The 13,151-nt window shown below is 42.2% G+C and overlaps 2 long non-coding RNA genes across 3 annotated transcripts; one reads left to right on the top strand and one right to left on the bottom strand.

The window, feature by feature from the left end:
* The first annotated feature begins 250 nt into the window (after positions 1 to 250).
* Positions 251 to 6,886, top strand: LOC142586036 (uncharacterized). The gene is made up of 2 exons (XR_012829183.1): positions 251 to 550; positions 6,764 to 6,886. It is a non-coding gene; the product is annotated as an uncharacterized LOC142586036 (long non-coding RNA).
* A 2,303-nt stretch (positions 6,887 to 9,189) lies between these two features.
* LOC142586035 (uncharacterized) lies at positions 9,190 to 12,613 on the bottom strand. 2 transcript variants are annotated; one of them, XR_012829182.1, is made up of 3 exons: positions 12,300 to 12,613; positions 11,700 to 11,788; positions 9,190 to 9,359 (listed from the first exon to the last, which is right to left on the bottom strand). It is a non-coding gene; the product is annotated as an uncharacterized LOC142586035 (long non-coding RNA). The 2 variants fall into 2 exon arrangements; XR_012829181.1 differs by lacking the exon at positions 11,700 to 11,788.
* Positions 12,614 to 13,151: the final 538 nt, after the last annotated feature.

Below are 13,151 nucleotides of genomic sequence, written 5' to 3'. Positions count from 1 at the left end.
GCACTACTTGTGCAAAATGTGCATCAAACGAGCACTCATCTGACACTTGCACTTCCACCACCCGTTGTGCTAATTGTGACGGGGATCACCCAGCGTACTATCGTTCTTGCCCATCCTGGAAAAAAGAAAAACAAATCATCGAAATCAAAATCAGACTGAACCTTTCCTTTCAATAGGCGCGAAAGCGCTTCTCGATGAACCAATCTAGTCCGTCCTACAGCGATGTGGCGCGCCGGGGGGCGTATTTTCATCCGCTAGCAGCTACAACGGGGCGTGGCACTATAGGCCAAAGCAGGTCACGTGACTTCCGCTGCTTTGAAAGAAGTCAGCTAAAAGCTAAGTGTACTGTGGCGTATGTATTGTTAAACAAGATTTCGTAAATCACAAAAATACTGTACGCGACGCCAATTGCTGAAATTGACGCCTGTTGGAAGCTACGACACTTACGGCACCGCAACCTCGCCCTGGCAAATGGCGACGCCCTAGGATGAGCACTGCTGATCGAGCTACCGAGCGTCGGTGGAGCGCCACAGCCTGCAGAAAGCGAAATGTGAGTAAACTTTTACATCATTAGCTGTGCTGTCTCAATCGGTGCGCTTGACTGTGCTACTAGAAAGCGTGATGAGTGGGCTTGCTGGTATGTACTTATGTCGCGTTCGTAGCATTTGCTGTGTTGACGCCAGGTATGTACGCTTCAGCACGAGTTGGAATTGTTGGTCGCTGACACGGTCGTGGTCGCTGCGAGCGCGTGAGGTCCAGGAAATGAAGATGCAGTGTTTATAATAACAATAATAACTAGAGAGAGTCAATGTTTGCAGCTGCTTATTTAGATAGTCTCTCTCTCTTAACCGTGGGAAAGTGCAAGTAGAATGCTGGGCAAGTTTTGCACTTTTCTGTTCGCGCTTTTCGAGTGTGCAAAGAGGACAAAACGCGGGTAATGGGACACATGCATGCAACATTACGAACTATTTGAATGAACCTTAAACAAAACTTTTATGGTGACGCTTTCTGTTACCTCCTTTCTGCGTTATCCGCATCATGCTTATTGCAGCTTCGGTGGATAGTTTAAAAAGAAAACGAGAAACCCTCGGTTGCAGAGGCAAGAATCTTTATTTGCTGCATAAAGATACTCTGAATTAACGTCGATCATGCCATTCACAATAACACTGACAAATTTAATTACTTCAGGTCACTTGTTACTCAGTCAGCTGCATTGGCTGTTTTAGAGTTCCAAGAAATATGAAAGGATGTTAAAGACACAATTAAGCTTCTACGGAAAAGATTTGCTGACAGCCAGCTAAATGAGCAAGATCAGCTGTGAAGCCTGCTTGAATAGCAGGCTTTACTGCCAGTGTACCCTTTGGCTTATATGTATCGCCTGTGTGGGCACATCAGAAGGTTAAAAGCCATTGTTACAAGTCTCGCCACATACTGCTTGATGTTGTGCCGTGTTCAAATTCTGCAAACGAATGTAGTCCTTCGATTTCATGAAGCACATTATTCATCATGAGCAGGCAGCAAGGATTCTCAAAGGAATCAATGAGTCTGCCCCAACGAAATCTGGAATCTCTTCTGATGTTCTTCAGCGCACAACTTTTGGTGCAACTAGGCCCTCGGTGAGACCAAGGTGCATGTTGCTCAGAACAGTGATAAGCCATTGACATTAAAAAAAGTGCCCCATTTCACAAAAAAACAGCTACCTTTAAAAGCTCAGTATAGGCAGATGCACCCTCTTCTTTTTGCGACTCTGCTGAACCTAGTGCATCAAGCAAAACAATAAAAAGAAGACTGCTCAACAAAGCTGGGAGATGTTTGATCGCCTCAAGCAAGGGCCTCTGTCAAGAAAATAAAGAGACATGTGAAACGCAGTCTATGTTAAAACATTGATGGCATTAGTACTGCAGCAAATAAATGTTACAGCATGGTCAACCAAGGTTGATCTTGAAGGTGGTACAATGTCATACAGTTTCTATATAACGATAGCTGGTACAAGGAAAGTACAACCGAATTTGAGCCAATCCCAAAGACAGTGCCTCAAAGCACAAGCTCCCGAGAAACTACCACATGACACACTCGCCACACATCTCAAAGGGCTAGTGGGCTTCGGCACATTAGGAGTCTCCGTCCAATCATAGCCTAGTGATTAGAGCATTTGGCTGCTGTGCTCAAAGGCAGAGGTTCGATTCCATTGTTGGTCAGGCATTTCTTCTTACTACAGAGGTCCAAGTTGAGTAGAGGCATTGCAACAAGGCTAGTGCATCTATGCAAACAGTAAAGTTAGCTAGATCTCCATGCACAATGTTTGAGGATGCAGATGCAAAATGCAAATCAATCACTGAATGCATTAATGTGGATGAGGTGCCCAAAGATGGAGCTTGCATTCCTGAGAAGAGTAGACACTGCAGCAACATTAGAGCATGATCTGTGCTAGAGCTCAACGAGGGTGTGCCAGTATAAGCACAGGCACTTTGTGTACAATATGACAAGGCAGCTGTCTACTGACACCATTCCCTATGTTTATGTCATGTGCCTCCAACAAACATCCTTGAAAGACAACCCGCGGATCTCGCACGCTCAGTTGATCGCAGCACATTCAATGATGCAAGGGTCAGACCTGTAGATGAGTGGAGCGGGAGAAACAGAAGAGCTCTGAAGCACAGACAGCATAGGTCTCATCCAGCGAGCAACCCGAATAACAAACTATATAAGGGAAATGTAATCATGTAATCATTCAAGTAATACAGTTTTGTTATCATCTTAAACGAACCGACACTTGTTTTTCCAGCATGTAATCATTCAAGTAATGCAGTTTTGTCATCATTTTAAACGAACCAACACTTGTTTTCACTGTCAGCATGCGGCATCAAGAGAGTGCTCAATGAGCAGAAGCTGGATATTGGAGTTATACAACGAAGCACGTCCAGCAAGCAACTAAGGGGAGCAATTCACAAGCGCAGACAAGGGTGCTTGACAACTCTAAAGTTGAAAAAAAAAAAAGACAACTTGAAGTGAGTGTCACCGAGCAGTGTCATGTTGAACGGGGCCCAACTTATGGAGCAAGGGCCTTTGACTAATCACTACCCTCCTAAAGGTTGCATGTTCCGCTATTTTTAAATTTATTCTCCTTTGCAAAAAGCTGCTCTGCTTTCAAGGTCGTTTCTAGAGTGAAATTTTCAGAAACAGGACGAGGTACTTCTCACGTAAATTAAATTTCTGCTAACAGAATGAAAATATCAGGTATTGTACATATGGCGACAACACAAAAAATAAACTTGGTTTTCAAGTGATGGGATATTTACAGTTTTTACACTTCCTAAAAAAGAAGTGGCTGATCGCGCTGTCACCACAGCAGCTGGTGCGCGCAGCGGCTATTCTGGCAAATGACGCACCTTGGCTTTGCTATAAGAGCCCTGTCTGGATGGAGCCAGCATCACTTCAGAGCGATCCAGGCAGCAAGTAGCACCTGCCATGTACTAAACCCGGACCTTGCATCTTTGCAGGTACATAAGCGTTCAAATGTTCATCTCGAGTTCAAATTATAGCTGCTGGATCGCTCTGCATTGTTGCATTGTTGCTCTGTTGCAGGAAAATTGTAATGGGTGAAAATCCGCTGAAATCATTTGGACAGGTTCTTGCGGACAAACCGCCGGGTACCATTAAAGAACTAGCTAAAGTCTTGGTTGACATAACCTCAAAGCTGGAAAGTATCACAACAAGCATCAGAGTTGACATAAAAAGCTTAGTAGCAGACAACAAACAGTCCCAGAGGGACATGCAGGACATCAAGACATCCATGGATGTCATGAATAGGACATTTGAGCAACTAAGGACTGACGTGCACAACGTGCACCACGAACTATCAGAAGTGAAACACCAGCAGGCTAGCATTATTGGCCATGTGTGCCAGTTGCAGGGGGAAGTGAGAGAAATGTGACAGGAAATAATCGAGCTCAAGCAATACAGTCGTCGGAACAACTTGCAAATAAGAAATGTTCCATTGTCGGCAGACGAATCGCTGCCAGACATGATGCAAAACATAGCGACTTGCTTGAAGATGGAACTTCGTACCGAAGATATCGATGTACTGCATCGAGTTCCGACCAAAAACAAGGCTCAACAGAATATTTTGGTAAGGTTTACCTCCATTGCAGTCCGAGACAAAATGATAAAGAATGCCAAGAAAGAGAGATTGTCTACATTGGCCCTTGGCTTCCAAAAGAATGAGCCCATATTCATTAATGAACACCTCTGCCAAGTGAGAAGAGAGAAAAATTGGAAGTATGTATGGGAATCGCAGGCCAAAATTCTAATGCGGAAAACCGAGAATTCTCGTGTATTGCACATCATTTCTGAAGACGACCTGAAAAAGGTAGTTTAGAGCCTCTAGAGCTAAGTCTTGTTTGCCACACCAATCATGGCGTTCTCTAGAGCCTCTAGAGCTAAGTCTTGTTTGCCACACATTCTCAATCCGTGATGGCATTCTCAATCCATGGCATTCTCAATCCGTGATGTTGAACGGGAATTCCACAAAACCCAGGGTATATCGATACTTCACTGTAACATTCGAAGTTTTCGAAGAAACAAAGATACATTGTGTTCCTTTTTGGCACAGCATAATTTTACCTTTGATGTAATTGGCTTAACGGAAACTTGGTTAAAAGAAGGTGAGCACATCTCCATTCCGGGATACAGTCTTGTAAGCAATCCCAGGAATGCTGTATCGCGCGGTGGTGGAGTGGCTCTACTAATCAAGCAGACGGTACCCTTTAGGATTATCACCGATACTGAGATTAGTAACAGTACGGTTGAATCTCTCTTTGTTCTTTTAGATTCACGTTCAGTTGTTGGTGCAATATACCGGCCACCAAACTCGAGTCTGCCCGTTTTTTATCAATCGTTGGAATCTATCCTTTCCACCCTAAGCAGTAAGAGCTATGGTACCATCACTATTGTTTGCGACTTTAACATTGATGTCAGCAAAGACACGAATTGTGAATACACGCACCTACTGGAGTCATACAACTTTAAGAATACAATCTAAGAACCTGCTAGATTGTCACCAAGTGCATCTACAACTATAGACCATGTATTGTGTAACAGTGATAACATACATTCTGGCGTATACGATAAGTCTCACTGACCACTGCCCTATTTTGTGTTATTACACAGCGCAAATAACACCATTGCAAAAAAGACCATCTTGGCAAATCGCAGGATAAATTACAAAATACTGCGGCAAAAAATTAAGGAAAAGGAATTTCAAGATGAATTTAGCAGTGACGCTCATATCGAATGCGCAAACTTTACAATTGCATTAGCCCACATGATATCTCAGTGTACCACATATAAACAAAACAAATACGAGGAACCTTTGTGCCTGTGGATGAATAACGCCATACTTACAGCAATAAAAGAAAAGGACTGGTGGTACCAAAAATGGAAAAAACATAGAGATAACACCTATTATTTGCAAAATTATCGAATATCTCGTAACCACGTAGTAGCTGTTATCCGGAGGCGGAACAGCAGCTGATAACAGCAACAGCGTAGTGTGCCAGTGGCTGAGCCATTGATGAAGAAAATGAAAAATGAAATGTAGCTCCTGTAGAAACCTTTCATTTTTAAAAGCAGTTTCCTCCACTCTTACCAAATAAATTTTGATTTGAACACTTCTACTTCAGTTGTGTCGGTGGGCCTACACCGCCACCAATGCCAATGGATTAGCTCGAAATAAGAACAACATAAGAAACATGGACACACTCAGTGCTGACTTCCAACCTGTTTGTGCTTGTCTCTCATGCAGTTCTTTTTTTTAAACATGAACTGCCAACATGCCCAAGTATCTACCCTTCATAGCCAGGATTGGCTTCCTAGTGGAGCAGGAACATGCTCACACTTCTCTTCTTTTCAGCTCTGTGAATGTTTCATCTTCAACTTTTAGAACATTCAAATGATGTTACCTTTCGTAACTGCATATACTCCATTCCATACATAGCAGTCAACGTTGTGGAGGCTAAAGAGACTTCTTGCAGTGGCTTCATTTGCACTTCGAGCTAGTTTGATGCTTTCTGACCACAATTGTGCACAACTGTTTTATATATAGGCTCAGTATTGAATTAAACAAATTTTAATCCTTACAAACAAACGTACTGTGGTATATGGTGGCTAATCGTTGTTTTAGATCATTTTTGTTTTTTGTTCTTCTCGAATTTTTTTATTTTCAACCCGTCGAGCAGCCTCGCGTACATGCTCGTGTGAGCGAAGGATAGATGGAACACACGGAGTGATAACTTTTCTTGACCGAACTTCTTGCGTAGCTTCCACAGTGTTGACTGCTACGTATGGAATGGAGTATAGTGAACGTATGTGCCATTTGTGCCATCAATTTAGTGGCAAGTGCATAAAAAGCATAAAAATAAGTGGTAGGGCATCAGAGGTTGCACAATGCGGTGTGATGTTTCGCTACTGCTCCAAATCTGTCGCAGGCAGTTCTTTTACATTATGTTGCAGAAAGAGCACATTTTGCAAAGGTGTACTTATTTCTATAACTCAAACTTTAAATCTGTTCTTGAAATAGCTCGCTGCACCATTGCTGATACTTTCTTAGCATGCTTAGGATCCCTATTCTTTTACCAGTCATGCATAACATGCATGGGCCGAGTTGTGGAATGTGTTGGCACAATAGCAAAGCCGTGGGTTTCTTTGTGTGGTAGCAATGCAGATGAATATGGATTGCTGTTTTTTTTTTGTTTTTTTTTTGCAGGCGCATGTCATGGTGGTGCTGCTGCGTCAAGTTTTGCCAGCAAATGACCTTCTGCAAGTGTCGCTGACAGAATGTTCTTCCTGTTTTTTTATCTATATTGCAATAAATAGCTTTTGAGCAAGATCTTTATTTTACTTATGGTGCTATTTATTTTTCTTCAAGGACACACTTCATATGCTTTGTTGCAATGGAATTAAAATCACGACAGATACAGTTATTGTGCAGTGAAAATGTTCACTGCCATGTTGTGCTACGCTGAAATGACTTGGCATGTGTTGAGCTGCATTGGCTGAGTAGGAGATTCATGTCTAAGTAATAATTTAAAATCTCTACGAACTACAAAAACACTGATGTGTGCATTGTGGTCTGCCTCTACAAACCTTTGTCGTGATTGACAGAAAAATTGGTACTAATTGAAGCAATCCATAGAGTAAAATAATTCAGGGACTTCTTTTTTAATGGAACAACACAAAGATAGGACTGTGGACGACACAAAATTAAGTGCCAACTCCAAAAAAAATTTATCGAAATAAGGTGAGAATATGTTATCATTTGCCATGTGTTCTGAGATGGTTGACCAGGACAGATGCACAAGCTGGAATGGTTTGTATATATATTCACACCTTGTTTCAATTTTTTTGGAAATCAGCCTTGTCCATCTTCATCCTCTGTTTGCCACATCAGTTCAGTATGGATTACTGACATGCCATTGCTTTAGTTACAGTGCATGTCATATTTAGGGCGTAGGGGGGCTCAGTGACATTGCGAAGAAAATGGCTTTTTGGCGTGCTCGCCACTATCGTGCTAGCAAAGGCGCCACTGCAGTGTTTTGATTAACTGATGTCTAATATCCATTCTAAAATGGTTAGCCAAAGTTGCTGGTACAATTGAAGTGGCAACTTATAAGTGTCTCGAGACTTTGGCACCCCACTTATATGCTTGCTTCATAAAGAAGAAATGCAAGCATATAAGTGAGCAGGCGATCGCTAACCTCAAACAGCGCTATACTTTGATGCCCTTTAGCGATGTCATCAATTCCAGTATTGCAACAACGTATTCCAAACACTCTTAAGTATTCAGCCATGGCTTGCACATTCCACCACAGCAACAGCATCTCAATGAATCCCGGCCGCGCTTGCTGCATTTCGATAAGGATGAAATTAAAGCCCATATACCGTGCATTGGGAGCACATTAATAAACCCTAGATATTCCAAATTAATCTGGAGTCCCTCACTATGATGTGCCTCATAATAAAATCATGGTTTTGGCACAAGAAATGCCAGAATGAAAATTTTGATACAAGTGGTGCAAATTAACCGTATTCTCTCCACCGCATGTGTTCCCATGTAAAATTCTTGACTGCTCTTGGAAAGGATTCCATAGCATTTAAGTTAATGGCGCACTTCGTAAAGTGACAGTAAAAAGAATGATGCCATAAAAGAAACACACTCGGAAGCAAAAATTAGCACTGTTATTTAGAAGAATCTATACAGCCGAGACGTTCAGCCTATTTAGAGTCCTGTTTAGTAACTAGACTTGGGTCAGTAGGCCAATCCTCAAGTGTGTGGAATATTTTAGGTAGTTCACCGTACTTCTCTAGGAGCCACACAAACCTTAAAGGATGACTTCAAAAGTCCCACCCGTACCCTGTCCACTCTTTCTCCTGGTGCCTTTTACCAGCATAGGACAGGAATTCATGGGGGCTGCTGATACTATTTTCCTCTGAATTTCACTTTAATTTGCAAGACAGTGTTTACGTGAGTGCATTTCAAAACGCTACATTTCCTGTGTAGTTCCTGCCCAGACAGAAAGCAATACAATATTGAACAGTATGCTGAGATCATCCCTAAGCATAGCACTGCGCGAGGTTTTTGTGTATCTGAGGGTAGAATTAAGCTCGGCAGCAAAGACTGATTGCTGTGGTAACAAAAAATGTCTGCCATTCCTTTTTTGTTTTCAGGGCCTTTTTTCACTAGCACTTCATCTTACCCAATTTGGGAGGAATTTGTCTGCGGTACAAAGGTTTCTTGACGAGTCACTTGTATGCCAGAGCGGCGAGCTCTATAAAAACGAATTCTGAAGTGAAAGTTGAGTGTTGAAATGTTACCTGTGGCAAGGATGATATATAGCATGCTAAAAAAATTATTTTGAGAACTCCATCAGCATATAATAAGGAAACTTTATGCCTTTGAACTTCATATTTATGCTGAAATAAATTTCCTTTAGATTTCTGTGGCATTCTATATTCCTGTAGTTGCCATTATGTGGCAAGTTTTAATCGCATTTCACGTTTTTTTATGTTGCACATGCTACGTACACCTGCTTCAAACTGTGTTTCATGCTATGAAGGGTGCAAATAGGGTTTATTTTCTGAATTCCCTGCAATCACATGCTTCTTTTCTTGGGCAATAGAGGACTTGAGAAATGTATTTTCCAAATCTTTTATTACAGTTATTGTAATGAGTGAATGTGTAACACAAAAATGAAGCTTGCACCAAGTGGTCATATGGACGGATTGACTCCATTAAAATTGCTGGCTTTACTCCAATATTCTGAAGAAGACCTCCGAAGTCAATGTGAATTCTTGAGCAGCATCTGTAACGATTGCAGAATTAGTCCAGCTTAAGACCAGAGAGAACAAGGCACTCATGTAATGGAACATTTGTCACATTTCACAAAATGGAGGGGAGGGAAATAACTTTCACCACCGTGATTAGTCAATTCTAATCAAAATAGAATGTAAACAGCATATATTCTCTTGGGAACTGAAGACAGCACAGAGCCTTTAAGCAGGTTGTTACTACTACCGCCTGATAGGCTTTGTGTATCTGCCAACTGTTACGATTTTATGGCAAGATGTCCGATTCATAGACCATGTAAAATTATTGCCGTCCATACAACAATCATAACTTTTCATTTGCTTCCTATTTATGGCTGAACTGATTTCAGCAGAATGCAAATATATAGTCATCAAGATGTTTTTTCAGAGAGTTACTATTTGTACCCACTACACTATTCTGGGTGGATGGAAGGTAGGGGCATCCCCTTTGAAACGGTGTGATGGCAGTCGCCACCATGCTCAGGTTTTTATTTTGCCTTCTATTTTTGTTTACCTGTGTTGTGTGTTATTAAATTCGTGATTTTCTTTAAATACGTCTTCCTTATTAAATTCTTGATTTTCCTTAAATACGTCTTCCTACCCTTTTAACCTTACGTCACCTCTGCTTTTGAGCCACCAATCCTCCAATCGCCTTTTGCTAATTTCCACCGCATATTTATTTACATGACTATCGTTATCTCTGAACCCTAGGCCTCAGGAAGCGTGACTGTGGCCGCATCGACATCGGGCTTGATACCATCACATTTTAGTATGAGGTGTTCCATTGTTTCTACATATTTACCACACACAGTACATGTGTCTTCTTCTTCGTTAAATTTCTTTTTATAGCTCCATGTTCTAAGACATCCTGACCTAGCTTTAAAGAATAGGGCACTGTCTCTTGAGTTATCATAAAATGCTTCCTTCCTGATCTGCTGCTTCCAGTATCGATATAGTTCCACACTATGCTTCTTTTCCATTGAATTTATCCAATTTTTACCTTCCGCGTTTTTAACCTGTCGTTTAATGCTCTGTCTTTCTTCATCCTCGTGTCTGGCATACTTACTGGTTAGCTTCCTAGTTCTTTTCCGCCATTGTGAGTCAACGCTCTTTCTGTATAGGTATTTAAATACCTTAGCTGCTCACCTGTTATCGTCCAATTTCCTCAGACGTTTTTCGCATAGGTTTTACCCTGAGCTTCCCGTGCTTCGAACGATGCCCAGCCCATATCCCCTTTTACTGCTTCGTTTGTGGTTTTCCCGTGGGCACCTAGTGCTAATCTTCCCACAGCTCTCCGATTTACTTCTTTTCTTGACTGAACCTCTGCCCTTAAACACGGGAACGCATTCCCAAAAGTAAGCCCCGGCATCATTACTACCTTCCAAATACTTCTCAGTACCTCATACCTGTTGTACCCCCACAATGCCCTATGTTTCATTATCCCGGCATCTCTTCGCCCTTTTGCTAGGAGAGACTGTTCGTGCTTTTCCGTGTACATCTGTTCTTTGTTTATCCATACCCCAAGATATTTCTATTTGGCCACTCGGGGGTATTTCATGGCCTTGTAAGCTCCTGATCAGTTGTATCGTTGAAAAACGTGTATCATTGATTCTGACCTACCAGCGGCAGCGCCACCACTAAGATGGCAGGTGAAATTTTGGCTATCATTATATGAATATTCCATGAATAAGCAATACGAACATTTCTGTTTTTCAGTGATGCAAATAATGTTTTGATGCCAATTTCTGATGCTGATTTTTGGTGCATTTTTTTAAAGTGTCCCTACAGGTAATTCTTCGAGAATAATTTCTGTATGTCTTCGCCAATGAAAGAACTAGTATTTTTCGAACAATTTTAGTGTTTCTTGGCTTTAGCAGTAGTAGTAGTATGTTTTACATTCTAAAGTTGGCTGATCGGGCTTTTCATTAGAGACTTAAAATAACGAACTCAGTTGCGCTGAATGAATCTCCGCGGAGATAGCGCATAGCGTTTTCTACTCTACTAAATAATGCAGTCAGGCATGGTCTGCCTTCCTGGCTTTCAAGCTGTTCACCAATTCAGCATCAAGCAGCAGAAAGTCGGCACCTTTGTGGCACATCTCTCTTTACACATGTGGTTTTGAACAAATTAGACAAATTGTCAGTTATGCAGGTTCATTAATATTGGACTGACCAACACCTTTTGCATAATACTGCTATAGCAAGTAGACTTGTTTCTGCAAAATTGCTGGAAGTTGCAAATGGTGCATATTGTCAAACAGTTACAAGAATGTGAATATTAGAGACAATGTTGGGGTCTTTCTAAAAATAATGTGGCAACTTAAGTTTGAAACATACTTGCTGCTGATGTGTATTCACTGCATTTTCCAGTCAATCTCGTAACGAAGTTTGAACATCTCACGAATCCAGATATAAGAACTAAATGTCTGTAAGAAAAATTATATATATATATATATATATATATATATATATATATATATATATATATATATATATATATATATATATATATATATACACGATTTGCCTTATGGCAGCTTTGAAAGAAAAAAAAAATATGTACCGCAATAATGCTTCGTGCAGCGATGCAGCTCGCGTGGTCATGAATAGAGCAAAGGACAATTATTCCTGGCGCTAGTACAGGGGCAGGTCGAATGTAAAGATGCGCTGTTTTGGTGCTCCTTTATGCCATAGAAGTATCCAGCGAAAATTATTTTGCACACGCTTCTTTGCACCAGCTTGCACCAGGCGGGCTGCTGCGCAGTGTGAGGCGCACCCCAAAGTGTTAAACTTCGCGGGAAGCGTATAGTTATTTCGTGGTGCGAAGAGCCCCGCGCTCAGGAGGAGCTGGGTGTATCGTTGCAGAGCCAAGCATAAGTCCCACGTTGCCAACATGCTTGCTAAGATAGCACACGTATAATGCAAAATTGTACTTACATTTCGTCCAGTGTAGTCCGACGCATGGTAATGTGGCCAACGGGCGTGCGCGGCTGTTCAGTCAGTTCGCATGAGCGCCGCCATTTGCACTCGGCAAGGTCGCAGCGTCTCCACCATTGCCATGACAACAGGCGTTAATTTCAGCAATGGGCGTCGCGTACAGTATTTTTATGATTTACGAAATCTTGTTTAACAATACATAAGCCACAGTACACTTAGCTTTTAGCTGACTTCTTTCAAAGCAGCGGAAGTCACGTGACCTGCTTTGGCCTATAGTGCCACGCCCCGTTGTAGCTGCTAGCGGATGAAAATACGCCGCCGGGGGGCAGCGCTACATCACTCGGCGGCCGCGCAAGTCACACAGAGTGTGACAGCGGTGACGCCCTCAGCCCCCCCGGCCGGAACAGCCAGCGCTGTTCCAGCCCCCGCAAAGGAGGAACAGCAGACCCTCGGGCCTGTTGAACCCGGGGCCACTGCTTGTGCAGATCGGCCCACCACTCCCGTGAAAATCCCCGCTCCGCGGGCAGTATCCACCGCCTCAGACGAGGTGATGGACACAACAAATACAACTCCGGCGTCTCAGGCGCCCAAGCAACGGCGCAGCTCTCTCGAGCGCACCGGAAAGAAAGAAAAATTCCGTATCAAGGGGCCTGGAAAGGTCTCGTGAGCTAATCTAATATATATCTCTTAGACAGACTGCACAAAACGTACATAATATGGACACACAGATATTACAGTGGAATGTGAGGGATTTACTCCACAACCTAGACGACATTAAGGAACTTTTACATAGGTACACCCCAAAAGTGCTGTGTGTCCAAGAAGCACATTTTAAACCTTCACAAAGAAACT

Source organism: Dermacentor variabilis, chromosome 6 (assembly GCF_050947875.1).
Source record: "Dermacentor variabilis isolate Ectoservices chromosome 6, ASM5094787v1, whole genome shotgun sequence".
In the NCBI taxonomy this organism is placed as follows: Eukaryota; Metazoa; Arthropoda; class Arachnida; order Ixodida; family Ixodidae; genus Dermacentor; species Dermacentor variabilis.
This window is presented reverse-complemented; position numbering and strand designations above follow the sequence as displayed.